The sequence below is a fragment of the Morone saxatilis genome, unplaced genomic scaffold (genome assembly GCF_004916995.1).
Source record: "Morone saxatilis isolate NCDOM2014 unplaced genomic scaffold, NCSU_SB_2.0 Contig3, whole genome shotgun sequence".
Classification (NCBI taxonomy): Eukaryota; Metazoa; Chordata; class Actinopteri; family Moronidae; genus Morone; species Morone saxatilis.
Window position 1 is genome coordinate 18,265,447 of NW_023339873.1, and position 13,061 is coordinate 18,278,507.

Genomic DNA, 13,061 nt, shown 5'->3' on the forward strand with positions numbered 1-13,061 from the left:
ATATATATATATATATTTGTTAATGATACTGTTCAGTATTGCATAAAGGTTTTATTTTTTGTCTAACCAGTCACAGCAATAAGGAAGATAAGCAAAGATTGACAGTGCATCATCTGCATATGTATGATAAGTGATCATCCAGTCATGGCTAATTCTTAATGAAGCACACTTTCTTCCTTCAGTGATGTAGCAGTAATGATCAGCTCTTTCAGTAAAGCGCCATCCAGCAGGCACACTGGTGTGTCAGAAACTCAGCAATAATGTTTCCTCATTAATATTCTCTTTGCACTTTGAGAGCCAACAAGTGTGTTAAAGGGGCACAGCTCCAATTTAAACGTGAAGGCCAGTTTAGTCACACATCCTGAGAGAAGTTGCATCCTTCCTATCCTATCCTGTGGAGAGCGTTCTAACGGCTGACAAAATGAAATGCTGATGATGTCATAGTGATGTCAATTTGTGGGCATGGAGCCTAAAATGTGTCAAACTCGAAGGGTCAGACAACATGATGCTATTAGTTGCATCATGGGACATGTAGGATGCAGTGTTTTTGGAGTTTAAGCATATGGACAAAAAATAAGAGAATCAGCCTCCACAGCAACATAATCTTTGGTTGCTCTGGTTTTTATAGTTTAGATGCTACAATTCATCCACTTCTTGTGTTTGCACCCAAATATGGTACAAATTTAAACCCAATTTCCTGAAAATGTGCAAATAAAAATGTGAATTGATGTGCGTTTTTAACTATTCCTATAATGGGAATATTAGGAATTGGTTCATTTAGATAAACAGCTGGTGGTGCCATTTAACCATTACCGAAGAAGAGGGTACAACAAGATGATATTATTAAAAAGTCCCAATTAAACCTCAAATGACAGAAAACAATGTAGAAAACATGATGAAAATATGTTTTTTATATTTGTCTCATGTATTTGTTTGAGGAAGGTTACATTCTTCTCATCGTTCCACACACATCTGATGTTTTCGTCTGCAGCTTTTTTTTGTTTTTCGAGTAGTGTGAAGCTTCACTTAGTCTGTTTCCACTGTAATGTGTCGAATTTTGCTTTTATCAGTGCACCAGCTTTTCCAACTCAGCCTAGTGTTTCTACGCTATTTGTGTTTTTTGATATTTTATTTTTATTTATTTCTTTATTCTTGAGTTTGGACTCACTGTTTTCTACAGCACAAATTGGAAATTTGCATAAAAACCAGGTTGATAGAAACGCCCTTAATGGTTTGACACATCCAACAGACACAGAACATCTTGAAAATCTAATCTGAGTGATCTTTACAACCTTATTGCAAGACAAAACATTGATATTCGATGACGCTACAAAATCCCAGATTACGTTCCATGATGTTTAGGATTGTTCAATACCAACATTGTTTAATTACTTAAAAATACAATATTTGTATAATAAGGTTATGCAATTAAAACACTTAGTAAGGCAAATGAGAGGTTGTGGTTACAGTTCAAAAGTTAAAAGTGGAAAAAAACCTACTCGACCATCTACTATGACTTAAACTGGTGGTATAGTTTGCCTGCATTTTATCCAATGCATGCTTTGGCTCCTACTAGTACTACTACTACTACTACTAATGCTACTACTAATAATAATAATAATAATAATAATAGCATAAAGAAAAATCCTTTGGCTTCAATTTCTTTCTGTGTTCAATTCCATCATTAAAGTGTTTCTGTGCATTTTTAATAATTATCCATTTTAAATTATTCATAGACAGCAACCAGGGAATGTTTGTCATCTGTTTTCCTGCTCCATCTCTCCAACATTGCAACTCATTTCATGTCCCATTATGTGCTCATTATTTTCAAATCCTGCTGTTTTTTGGCTCCCTGGCTAACGCATGCAGACGCAGACCAAAACCATCAGAACCCCACCTGGACTAAAACATAGCTAATGATTCAGGTAACATTGTTGTTATTGTCCTTTCAATTTCTTTGCCCTCTCTCTCTCTCTCTACACTCCTACACACATACACAATGCTGATTTTTAATGAATAGTCAGACAGCATAGCTAAACATTGTGGGTGTTAATGGCTAAGTGACAGCGCACCATCACAACCATTGAGACATAAATGATCATGATGCAGGGGCCTGATGTGTGTGGACGGTGTGTGTGGGACTGGTATAGGACATAGTGTGGAAATAGGCTTTGCCTCTCATTTTAAAAATAGAAACTGCTCTGCTTCTAATTCCATAACATGGCGAGGCAGACTGTTTCCATAAAATGAAATGACCTACCACCTGCTCACATTTTGAAAATGACAGGGACGGTTAAGAGCCTGGCCTCGCTGGAGCCGAGTGTAAAAGTTAAAGTAAATTGGTTGGGTATTAGAGTGCAAGTCCATGTAATGACTTGCTGTACGGATTTTAAGATATGCTGTAAAGCTCACAGTCAGCCGGTGAAGTGATGCTCCCTCACCTTTCTGCTCCCAGCTGGGATTCCTGCAGGGATATTCTGGATAGGTTTGCAGATTTCTGTGGTTAGTGTTAATGCAGGAAAATTAAAATGGTCTTTGGTCTGCATCTGACAGAAATCTTGACTCTTTTTCAGCATTCTATAATAAAGAGCAGAAGAAAATGCCACTTATTCTACTTTTATAAAAGTGGATCTAATCAAAAGTCAAAATCAAGGAAGGCAGCTGAAGCTGACATATCATTACTTTAAATCCTTAATACAAAAACACTGGATAATATAAAAATGGCAGTTTTATTTTTAACTTCACCTCCCTGCCTCGTTTTCAGCCATGCTATAATATCAGTATGTTAGTTCAATACTTGGACAAACCAAGTGACTTTTGGTGATGCCCTGACATTTTCTTTAGAGCCACCATGAGGTTGACTTTGTGATTTTGAGTGAAATGTCTAAACAACTATTGGGAGTCATGACGTTTTTTAGAGTAATGTATGTCTTCCTCAGGATGAATTGTAATAGCTTTGGTGATCCCCTAGACTTTTTATCTAGAGCCATCATCAGCTCAAACTTTTTCCAGTACTTTCCCTACATTTATGACCAAATAATTGCAAAGCTAACAATATACCCATCAGCCTCAGCTGGACTTCACTTTTAGTGCTAATTAGTTAATTAGACACAGCTACATACAGCAGTACAGACTAATTATACACAGTATAAACCATAGTACTCTTTATAGTAAACAGCTTTTCAACGCACTCTTTCATTTTATACTATCAGGAAATGATGCAAAAACATGCCACTGCACATTAAATTGTAAGAGAAAGCAAAACATTTTTCAAGAAGGTTATTTAGTTTTTGCTTTTGGAGCTGCTTCACTACCATCTGCAACAGACTTGTTTCGTAATTTTACAGCTGTTGAAAAAACTATTGTTTGTGAATTGTATTGTGGGAGAATAGTGTGCAGGCTGTTTAAAGTATACTTTATTTAGTCACTTTTCCAGTGTGAATACACAACTCAAAACCTGCTTAGTGTGTAGTATGGATTTGGGACTTGCAGGCTCTATGTTATTAATTTGTAGTCTTAGGACCCAAGGCAACACTGAAGACATAATCAGGGTACTTTCTTAAACTTTATAAACCTCCACCTACAGTATAGAAGTGCTGATCATCAGACGTGTGTGATGTGATTCTTATCAGCAGATCTTTTAAGCTCGTCCAGTCCCTAAGTGGTCGTACAGCACTGTTGCAATACAGTGTGACAGTGACACACACACCATAAGACAACACATCAGGAGCAAAATTCAGGTCATTATGTAGATCAGTCAGTCAAGTGGTTCTTTCTCACCTCATGTTGACTAACGCTCGCTCACTCACTGTTATTGCCTTGCTAAGCCATGTTTCGGCTCATCTGTATGTGACAATCTCAGCTCAACCAGACTCAGTCAGCAAACTTGTCCAACAACAATCATTCCTCATTACATACTGAGTGTTGTTTGCTTATCTGCTGTTACTGTCTCATAACCTGATTGGGCAGGGAAACAGATTTTTGTAACAGATGTGAAATTAACTACTATGGTGTAACACTGGGAGACAGCTAACCTACCAGAGCATAACAAAATATTAGCATGGATCTCTTCCCCCCCCGGCAATGCATTGGGTGACTGATGAAGTTGTAACTTGAGCTCATGCAGTAGCTGATGCTGGACACAATCTGTAGCTATGAACTGTGGAACTGCAGAGCATCTGAGCTCGTCTGAGCATGTGGTTCTCACCCTGCTTTGGCTGATGCTCCTCCTTTGCACGTCAAGCGAATGCTGAACGTTCTTCTGTAAATTGCACCCAGGGAGACTTCAAACAAAACCTGAAAACAACACAAAGAATAAATACATTTTTGTTATGATGCTCTCATTTTGACAGCCATTACACTATGCTGTCGAATTAATTTGAGAATGATGTGTATATTTGCTACTTTACATGTGGGAGCTTTTCTTTTGTTCAAGAATAGATTAATTATTTCATTCTGCCTGTTATGGACAGGACTGATGAGTGATAGAGACAATTGAACGGTTCATTTTAGGAGAGATCTGATCGAGAAAGAGACAAAGTGTTCTGGCTATCAGACAGCTTCACGACTATTTGTTCTCAGCTTAAGAGAGCATTGCTCAGAGCGCCAATCCATCGATCATCCTCCATCAGTCTCCATTGGTTCCTGTCTGCCGTTCCTTTTCAATCATTCTATCAACCTGGAGACCCGGCTGTATTGGCTCTGTCAATGACTCACTGCAGCCTTCCCTCAGTCTACTTCTATCAAAGCCCCTCCACTGTATCTTCTCAGCCTTACGTCAGTCAAGGCCTGGAGAATCAGCTAGACAGACAGGTACAGCGTTCTATTTATCTTTCATTCAATCTCTGTCAATCTACACTCTCTGACTTGTCTCTGTCACAGAAAAGAGCCAACCAACCAAGGTGTCCAAAAAGTCAGGGATCACAGGAAAATCACTCTCTCTTTTCGTGACAAAAAACATGGTGCTGCTTATCTCTCTGGACATCAGGGTGCAATTTCCTGGTGAATAGGTTGTGAGGGACAGGGGACCTCACAGGCAATCTGAGTTCATGTAAGGTAAGTAAGTCTTTCTACATTAGAGTTATAAAAGTAGTGGTTATAACCTTGTTAACACTTGTTTGTAGTAAGGAAAGTCAACAACATCCCTCATAGACAGCTGTAAAAAACCCCACAAATACTATAGTTTTCATGAGAGAAAATCCCAGCTGTATTTTACATTAGTCCTGCATTGTAGACAATACCCAAGGTGCCACCACTGTTTTTTCTTTCACATCCATCTTCTCCATGGGATGAATTGTGAGTACTTTTTATTTTATTTATTTTTATTTTATTTTAGTACTTTTATGACTTTTCATCAAGTGCTATCTTCAGGCCATAAGGTATGTTGGCATTGTCATTTTGAGCATTTAAAAAAATATATATATTGACATCCAGACCCAGACCCACTGTAACTGATTGTCACACAGCTGTAGACTCTGAAAACTCTGAAACTTATGCTGCATTGTGGCCTATAAGCTAGTTAGTAATTGCCGTCACTGGACAGCAATTACTAACTGTTTTTTTTAATTGAAATTATTAAAAAGGATTCCAAATTGAAGTAACAAAGAAGCAGGGAAATGGCAGCACTTAGCTAAATTACAGTTTTGCAGCATACTGAACAGCCAGAAGTAGGAAGCTCTTGCTACCGATGTTAAATCTGCAGTCGTTAACCATCTCTCCTATATAACGAACACTGAACATCTAGTTTGTCTAAAATGTACACAGCATGTATCACCAACTGAAACATTGTTTGCGTGGGAGGGATAACCTGGAAGATAGAGGCAGTGTGTGTTCATAAAAAGAAAAATATAATTTTCTATTCCTCCAGTCTTTTTCTTACCAATGCTCTGAATCTCTGTGAGCCTAAGGTGCGTCACATTTCCATTGTTTTTCCCCGAAGTCTGCAAAGACAATAGAAGACAAGAGTCAGAATTACAACCATGCAGACAAACTCACTCAGATCTCTCAACTATCACAGCACCTCATAACACCCCGTTACCTCTGTTTGTTTGTTATTAAGGTGGAGCTTTTTAAAAAAATAAAAGCCTCTCCGCCAGATTAGATTGCACAATGTGTCAAGAGAGATGCTGGTGAAAGTAGCTGCAATCAATTTTAGTTACAGTGAGTGAACTGATGGATTTTCTTTAGCTCAGTGGGACCAATAGGACTGCAGCAGCAAAAGTGCATGTTACTGAAGTCACACCAAAGCAGAAACTGATACTAATTGGATATACTGTTGTTAGTGTCTTTGTGTGTGGGAGAGAGAAGAGATAGCAATGCAAATGTTGGAGTGACACCATTTGGAAAACACTTCCCTGTGTAATTCAGTTATTCACTGTGTTGCACTCATTACACCTCTTGTGATAGGTGACTGTGCTACCGTTTGGATGGATAAAATCAATGTTGTGAGCAGTGGTGGAAAGTTTACCCAAGTACTCTAGTTTTAAAGTGCCATTATTGTATTTCTAATTAAAATTGTACTTTTCTTTCCACTACATTTATCTGCCAGGTATGGTTAGACATTACAAACCTTCTAACAATGCAGTTAAAGATGAGGCCAGCCCAATCTTTTTGGCTTTCGAGCCTTCCACTGAACAAAAATGCCCTTCTTTTCATACTTTCCAACTTCTCATATGGTTGGGTTTATGGTTAATTTGAATATATTTTCTAAACCCCAGGAGGTCAAAAATACATAAAATTGCAAAATACTAACACATATTGACACAAATGTATTTTCTTCTTTCCAAGGTACCCCTGTTGCCTCAAAGTTCCCATCAAGTCCAGAGTACATTTTTCTTTATAATATATATTATTATATATGTTATATTATAGTATGTTTTTGGTAATGTTATGTAACACAACTCTATTTAGGAAAATTGACCATGTGATCAGAAATTAAACAAAAATAATAAATGAAGGTCTACTCTAGAAGTATAGTAAATTTTGACACAGGGCTCCAAGATTATGTAATAATGTAGGACCCAGCTGATATTGTACTTTATTGTACTTAAACACTGTAAACCTGGGACTTTTGGGTCCCCTGGAGGTTTGGGGGCCCGAGGCCATTGCCCACTTTTCCCATTTGTACTTGTACATGAGCCTGCATACAGTATTTATCATGTGATCCACTGAAGGAGGGCAAACACCTATGATGGGAACTACTTGACTATATCTAACTGAATATGAAGTAACAGTAGTAAGCAACTACAACAGTAAAATGCTGCTCACAGGACATGACTCATTAGTATTGACATTAATGTAAAGTACAATAATATATGAGTCACGGGCAATTTGTTACATGTTGCCAATGATACTTGTATGTATTTTTATATTGTTATTTAAATGTCTTATTTTCATTGTATATTTCCTTCACAGAAAAAGGTAACTTTTAACTAAAAGAGAAAAAACGAACTGTTATATACTCAGCATCAGGGACAGAGTCTCTGTTCATACACAACGTACAATAGGCAGAGGACAAGGGGTCAGCACACAAAGGAGAGAACTTAGTCCAGACTCATTCATTGCCTACCAGCGGCCTTCAGTCTATGTTAGTGTTTTCTGTCTGATCACTGTTGGGACCACTGGGATCTTTATAAATTAATTAATATTGTGTGATTTAACTAAACTTTTATTATGATGGTCTCGACGGGTCACTTCCTGTTACCTGTGACCAAGATGACATGTGGTTACAAGCAGTAACAAAACTCTTGGTCATCCCATTGTTTGCTCTCTCTTTCTCTTCTCTCGCTCACTCCTGGACCTGGGTGAAAAAACAGACTATGGCTCACGACACAAGAGCCTGCCTTTTCTTTAATATTCTAAGTTAGCACACTGCTAACAAGAGTAAACAAGCTGAAGTTAGTGTCTGCAGCTGTAGACATAAAGCCTAAAACTGACTTAACAGGAGCGACACAAAGCATTAGCACAGAGCTTCTAACTGCTAACTCTGCAAGGACAATAGGAGCAAAACAGCTTTCCTCTTGCGACCTACACAAGTGCACACCGCACAGCAAGGACTTTTTGACATCGGAAAAACGACTTTCCCCAGCCTTAAGGATGCAGCACACCAGCAAAGCGGGTGTTATTCTTTTCTAACCCCCAAATTCCTCTGTGATCCATGTGTCTTCAAATGCCACAGAGAGCATTTTGGCGGAGCGTCTTTCAGATCGTGTTGCCTGCCATATGTTGTTCACTTGTGTATTTTGTCCTTAAAAAGGATACAAAACAGTGTGTTTCTCAGCTTAAAATCTCCTCTAACCTACCTCTGGTGCCAAAATGTTGATTTAGTGTGAAATTTGATCTGGAATCTGCACACGGTATTTTATTTTGACAATTGACCAGATTCTCAATGTCGTTTCTGTGTCTGACTTCCTGCCAGTGCGATCTGCTCTGTGTCACGGCTCAAAAATAGACTAGCAACGTATTTCTTCACCAACACAGCTGGGGGCCCTTTAAACTATTATTACCCCCAAAAAAATTTTTTTCTTTTAACCATAGTGCCAAAATCATTTACCCAGATTTTTCTTATTCAAAGACAATAATGACACACAAACAGTGTAGGAGAGAGAGAGAGAACAGCACATCAGCCTTATTAGCAGAAAGGATGGGTTATACATATGTTAAGCACACATGACCAGCTTGTCTTCCGTTAAAGTTCAAAGCAGTTAATCATTTCTCTCTCCTGTTACTCATTTTTTTGTCTGCTATCTTGTTCTCCCTCTCTTCTTTTCTGAAAGCTATTGAGGGGAGACCACAGAGCAGACACATGCTGTAGCAGTAATTTCAATGTAATATCTTAGATAAGTATGAATCAGATGGTTTATTATGTGTGCCTTTATTTTATATAATAGCACCCTGAGGCATACATTAATTGTCCCCCAAAGAATGCTTAATTACATATTTGTTCTGTTCATTTCTATAGTTGTCAGTGAATTTAAGAATCACAAAGAGGAGGGCACAGAGGGATCTGCAAATGAAAACCAATTTTAAAATCTGCTTATTTCAAATATATTAAACATTAGTATTTTCAGTCAAATAACCCTGTTTATCTACAACCAGCAGTTCCCAAATTGTTTAAACTATCTCTTCATGGCCCCCTTAGCCATGGCTGACTCAGCCACAATATGTGTTGTTGCAGCTAGATAACTAGCCGAGCTAGTTAACCTAGCTGCGTCTGAGGCTGACTGTGACGGACGGTAGCTGTGATTATGATTGTTAGCCAGGGCTGTGGCATATTCATTTATAATGGGTGTAACACTGAGTACATGCGGGGGTTGTGTATGTGCTGTGAATTGACCTAGTTGAGCTGGATGAGTGTTGTATTGAAGGTACTGAACTCCTGTTGCATTGGTAACACATTTAATTTCTAATGGAAACATTGTGGGTTCAAGTCCCATGTGGCCAAATGATGCTGTCTTAGCTAATGTTATTTGAAGCAGTAAAGAGTTGTCGCAGTACAACTACCATAGTATTGTTGATTCAATGACAAATGCAGCCATAGTCAGAGCCAGGCAGAGCAGCTGCATCTGTGTCCACAGCCATTGGATGTACTCTATACTATGGAGCTCAGCCTTTAGAAAGGAGTAGTGAGCCATAAAAGCATAAGTGTCACAATAAATTGGCAGTGTATTATAACTGCACTGGGCCGACACATTAACTGTTCTTAGGAATGCAAAAAATATTGCAAGGGAATGCAACATTTCATGTGAGGTAACACAAAATTTATTGCAAAGGAATGTAAAAGTAGTTCAGAAAATGTCCACCATGACCCTTCAGGGTCTTTGTATAGTCTAACCAGCTTTAACTATGACCTCAGTAATAAAAATATAATTAAAGTTACACATTTAGAACAGTATCACCATAAACTGAACATTATGATCCTCGTAAAGAACCCAATAAAGTGGCCACTGAGTGTATGCAGCTGACTACACATTAAATCAGCTTGCCTGTTAGCCAACACAGGCTTGCATATGTAACATGCTACTACAGCCCTTTAGATCACACTTAGGTGCTTTTCAAGTTGTACAACTGAGAATTGACCTAGGAAAGTGTTGAGTGAAGTTAAACTTAATTTATCTGAGTTGATCACTCTTTTGTAATCAGAATTGTAGTGGTGAAAGCGTCTTGTGTACAGTCACAAAGGTTTGCTTCTAGTTTTCCAAAGGTGATTGTGGGGGTGGGCGTGGTTGCATTAGAGGGTCATACACAGAATAGAGAGAGATCCAACAACACTGGAGCTTGTTGTTCAGACTGGGGGGCATTTAATGTGCCTCACTGGGAAGTTTTGTCTTTGCTCTCACCACAGGTTTCTTCAGAGCCTAACGTCTTTTCTTCATCGTATTGCCTTGAAAAAATTTTGTAAACATGGATTTTTTCACCTTGTTATTAGCTTTCACCCACGTGCTTGATGCTCTTTTAAATCAGCTTTTTTTGTATTTAAGAATGGATCAAATAGCTATTGTGTTGGAATGGTGAAAGATATTTTACTCTAGTGGAAAACCCTACTGAGAATTATCCCCAATTTGAATAGTATTGAAATTAAAAGACCTTTTACTTACCAGGTAAATGTCTGGGTGTTTTGGGTTTGCAGTGCTTAAAATAAACAATAAAAAGGTGCAAAAAAATAACTTAATCATACTATTCTACAAAGAGATCTGAAATAGCTTCAACAAAAACTTTTCTCTAAAAACTATTTTTGGGAAAGGGTACCTTACAGAAGTTGTAAGAACAGTTGATTTGCAGTTGATACTTAAGCGAAGTATTGGTGTTTTAATCAGTATCGCAGGTGTTTTTAATTCTCTAATAATCACTCATTGCAGCCAGGTTTCAAAGGACGAAAATAACTCAATTTTGCTGTTTTTGTGCGACTGTGGCTGCCCATGGGACACAATAGGCCAGCATTTCTGGAATTTGGCTCGCCTTAGAGGAAAATTGGCATGAGATTGGGAACAAAAGAGTTGCGTCGAATGGTTGAGAAAGCACCAAAAGAAACTTCAGAATTAGAGCCAAGCTAATCTTCAAGTTCAAGGAAGAATAGTTTCAAGTCGCACCAATTCCTCTGGAGTGAAAATGGCTCCATGATAGAAGACCTAGGGAAGACCCTAAAGGAGGGAGACTCAAAAGGCTGTACTGTTTTTCGACTTGGACTGGAAATTTTGGAGAAAACATGATAGCCCAGTGCAGAAAGCTGTGGTTCCTTTTTCTAGCAAGATAATGGCCCAAACCATACACTCAAATATCACAGAAAGACCATGGGTGAGAAGTGGCCTCTATGAGTCCTGGATCTGTGGAAGGAGCCGTCTAACTTTTCCAGCTGAAACAGTCACCCATCAAATCCTGAGAGAACTTGGAAGCAGGTTTTGCTCAAACACTGTGTGCCCAAACTAACCCCAAGTGGAAGTGCAGAAACCTTGTTCAGAGTAACAAAATTACTTTCCATGAGTTCTACGATGTTGAACCCCATTTTCTACAGTACGCCAATAGGACAAATCAAACACCTTGCCTCTTAGTTCAATATTTTCAGGTATTTCACAAGCCACCATAGTTTCTCTACATGCGTTGAAGGATGAATGGATGTAAATACAAATGAAGAAATTTAAGGTTAATGTCTACTTCACATTGTTCTTTTCATTTATTGTTGTTGGTAAAACAATGTCAATGAAAAAATTCTAAATGCTTGTTAATAGCTAACAGCGGTGTAGGAGGATACACTGCTTTAATAAAGATAATTAATCACTGCAAGATTATTATACACTCGGTAAATGGGCAACCACCTCCGTTGTCTAGCTGCTGGAATAATCCGGAGGAAATATTCACAGCATCTAATAGAAAATTTCAATTTAATCAATTTATATCAACTCATTATTCTATATTCAATATTCAATATTCAATCTGACAGCTAGTAATTCTTTACACGATTCCTCGACTTCCCCGCATAAAATCAAATACACCGACAAAGCTCACATATTGGTGCAGATATGTTTATTAACTAAATTAGTGTAGAGTAAATATGAAATGATAACGTAGACACAATTTGACAACAAAAACGCAGAATATTGGACCAGTATATAAGAATTATGATATTAGCGTGATTCAGGGACCGATGGTGGAATTTTGTGATGCCGCCATAAGTTTAAAAAAAAAAAAAAATATATGGGAAAGCAACATTTAAAAACTACGAGCCCTAATTCAAAAATTCTCTTAAACTAAATGACGGGGACAAGCTTACAGACAGACACCAACTCTTTTTCAGTGTGGTGTGAACCCGGCCGCTGTACCGGAGAGTCAGCCTACTTTGTTTGTAGATGGAACTTGGAAGGATTTCCAGGCCCTTGGCTTTCCTCCTGCTCGACTGCCAGCTTTGCCATCACTGGGTCCAACAGGCCGACGGAAGTTTTCTCGCCTTCCTGGGTGGTCAGTGCTTCTCCAGAATGCCCCAGCTGCGGCGTTGTCGCACTAGTGGGAGCGCTGGAGCGCAAGGTGACTGGAGAATAAATGATCTGCGTCCAGCTGGAAAAGTTTCGTTGAGCAGCAACTAATGCGACAGTCTTTTGGCTCATAGGTACATGTCTGTTAGAGGTGCGTTGGCGGCCGTCGTTCAGCTTTGATTTTGATTCTAGACTAAACTCAGCTTCTTGTTCGAAAAGTAATGGGAGGATGAAACGCTGGCCTGGGCGAATTCTCGGTAGGCTTAATGAAAAAGTTAAGAGAAAGAAAAGAGTTAGATTAAATTCACTTTCTCGCTGAATAAGGCGACAATACTTGACGATTATATATTATATATGGACTGCAGAAAAATAAAAATAAAAGAATAAATTTGCTCGGTGTCTTGACGCTTTAAAAATAAAAGTACTTGGGGAAAATTACTTGGAAGATGTGACTTCAGCCCCCGCTCACCTTACTTGGGAGGAAAATTCAACACGTGTCGCAAAACGACAGTAAAGTACTACTTAAAGTAAGAACGAGATAAATAATGATTCTTAGAAAAAAATAAAAAGTAAAAGGAAGAGAGGAAACGGAGAAGC

The 13,061-nt window shown here is 38.4% G+C and overlaps 1 long non-coding RNA gene across 1 annotated transcript in view; it reads right to left on the bottom strand.

Annotated features, from left to right (window-relative positions):
• The window catches only part of LOC118337596, a 36,044-nt gene extending 23,606 nt beyond the window's left edge, over positions 1 to 12,438 (bottom strand). Inside the window, exons 1-3 of the long non-coding RNA XR_004797159.1 lie at positions 12,331 to 12,438; positions 5,879 to 5,939; positions 4,208 to 4,296 (exon numbers count right to left, since the gene is read on the bottom strand). This is a non-coding gene — a long non-coding RNA (uncharacterized LOC118337596). The remainder of the gene's footprint in view (positions 1 to 4,207; positions 4,297 to 5,878; positions 5,940 to 12,330) is intronic.
• Between the last annotated feature and the right edge of the window lie 623 nt (positions 12,439 to 13,061).